The sequence below is a fragment of the Hylobates moloch genome, unplaced genomic scaffold (genome assembly GCF_009828535.3).
Source record: "Hylobates moloch isolate HMO894 unplaced genomic scaffold, HMol_V3 SCAFFOLD_15, whole genome shotgun sequence".
Taxonomy (NCBI): domain Eukaryota; kingdom Metazoa; phylum Chordata; class Mammalia; order Primates; family Hylobatidae; genus Hylobates; species Hylobates moloch.
Genome location: NW_026652290.1, coordinates 62,283,347 through 62,285,797, shown reverse-complemented (window position 1 = coordinate 62,285,797; position 2,451 = coordinate 62,283,347). Strand labels below are relative to the sequence as shown.

The 2,451-nt window shown below is 36.0% G+C and overlaps 1 pseudogene; it reads right to left on the bottom strand.

Annotated features, from left to right (window-relative positions):
- Positions 1–1,657: 1,657 nt before the first annotated feature.
- Positions 1,658–2,141, bottom strand: LOC116483802 (probable ribosome biogenesis protein RLP24; annotated as a pseudogene).
- Between the last annotated feature and the right edge of the window lie 310 nt (positions 2,142–2,451).

Below are 2,451 nucleotides of genomic sequence, written 5' to 3'. Positions count from 1 at the left end.
AATATCAGTAGTTATTATGAAAATATGAATGAATGAATATTCTCATTTTTCTCTCAATACACACCAAACCTGAAGCACCCAAAAAGTCCCCCTGCATCATTTTATTGGCAGTTTTCTAAATAAGCTATAAGGTGAACAGGATCCTTTTCTTCTATCTTTTTTTGTTTCTTTCATGATTTTTCTTTTTGATAACTAGGAAGAAAAAAGTTACAAAATGAGATTGCATGCCAGCATATTTTATTTTAAATGCCTTTGATTTATTATCTTCAAATTTGCTTTTCCAGCAATGTATGGATTCTGTTGAGATGTGCTACATGTGCACCCTCATGCTTTCTATTAACATAAGTTACAAATAATTACCCAGAAGTCTGGACCCACTGCCCTTTTGTTTTCCATATCCAAGGTCTTTTGCTCTCATGAAGAATATATACACTTTTTCTATTTACACAAGTAGAAAGTAAATTGCAACTCTGAATTGGGAGTGGCACAAAAATGATGAGTGGGCAAGTTAATTTGGTATGAGGATGTTTTGCCTACCTCAACTGACCTGGATTGAGATTTGGAGATGTGGGAACTCATTCTGACTCTCATTATTCATGCATCTTGAGCAAACCACTCACCTTTCCTCAACCTTGGTTTCTTCATCTGTAAAATGTCAGGAATAGAGTAGATAATCTCTGAACTTCTAAGATTTTAAGGCCACATTTGGAAAGTCAGGTGTGCATTCTGATGGAACACAGGAGATACAGTGGACAGATATGCCCCAGAAGAGCTCTAACCAGCTGCTTAAATAGTGAAAACTCCTGTGCCACTTTTTTTAAAACCTTTTAAATGGCTTTATATGCAAATAATGAACAGATGTTGTACCCATAAATTCTACTTTCCAAAAACAGGAGCTTTTTAAAAGAAAACCACATAATAACTTTTAAAAGATGCTGGGATTCCTCCGCTTCTAGATCATTGCTAGGCTAGAAAAATAAAGTTTGTTCTATCAGGAATCACAAGTTAGAACTGAGTATTCTCCAAAGTGGAAATTCTAGAGTGTAGTGTCACTCCAGGCAAAGATTATTCAGTTCTCATCCCCAACATCCACAGCTACCTATCAGAAGGGTTAAACCAGGTCAAAACAGTCCAGCATAATTAGACTTCATCAAACAATGTCATTATGCTCTTCTAAGATACAAATAAACCAAAACAGGAAATACTAAAATTAAAATAATATTTGACACTGTCATACAAATTGTTAGTTCCTTGTTGTATCCCCCACTTCTGTAACATTAATAAAGGGAATATTTTACTGCAAAGAATATTTTATACATCACTGGCCATGAATTTTTGCCATTGGTTATTATACAAATGCTGCCTAGTGCCATTATCCAAATGGCATAACCATTTTATGTCCACAATTCACTTCTATAGTTATAAGTAGAATTTTCATGATTTACATAAGTACATCTATCAGTGAAGATTTAACACTGAGATGCAATCTAATGTCCGTAATATGTGACATTTTGTAGATGGCAATGTAGGAAAGATATATTTTAATCACTTTTCATTTAAGTGACCTTATATAAAAAATAAACTAATAATTTAGCAGTTCCAAGTCTCCAGAGGGCATTTTCAAATGTAAATAAAAGAAATGGTCACAGAGATTTTTTTAAGAAGCATCTTCCATGTCCACATCCTCTTGTAACTGCTGTACCATTTTCTCTTACAACTGCTTCCCTTTGCCTGCAAGAGGGGCTAGGATAAGATGGATGTTTTGCTTGACTTCTTTGAACTTTCTGTAGCGCTTTATTTTTCTTCAATCTGTTCACTATAAATTTAGCTTGGCATTTCTGTTTTATCTCTTCACCTCTCTTCATTGCCTCAATAGTTTTATTCCATAGCTCTCACTGGTATTTGATAGGTTCGTTTCTACGTTTTTCAAATTCAAATGAATTATCCACTGTAAGCTCTTTACCAGCTGCTTTCCGGAATGCTTTGGTCCACCTAACTTTGCAAGGATTGCGCTTCTTTTTAAAGTTTTTATGATATTTAGAGTTACAAAATCTGAACATCTTGCAATCGTTCTGGACAAACATCATGTTGTGGCTGGGGTAGATGGACCCCGAACAGAAATAACACTTTTCAATACACATATTGAACCCACGTGAGTCCCCACCAAGCAAATGCCAAGCTTGAGAGCCCTGTGCCACTTATTAAATGTACCCCTATTGGAGCTTCCCAAGTGCTCTCACTCCCTAATCCCTCCCCCTTCAACTTCCCTAGCTTTCCCCCTGTATCCCCCATTTGTCTAAACTCCAGCAACTTTTCCAGCTGTCATCCATACTGGTTGGTCAGTGCCCAACTATTTAACAGTTTTAAAATATTTTGAATATCACCCCGGATACAAGAAACTCTTTTGCATCTCCACTGCACAATACATACCTGCTCACCATAGAAGCTAAA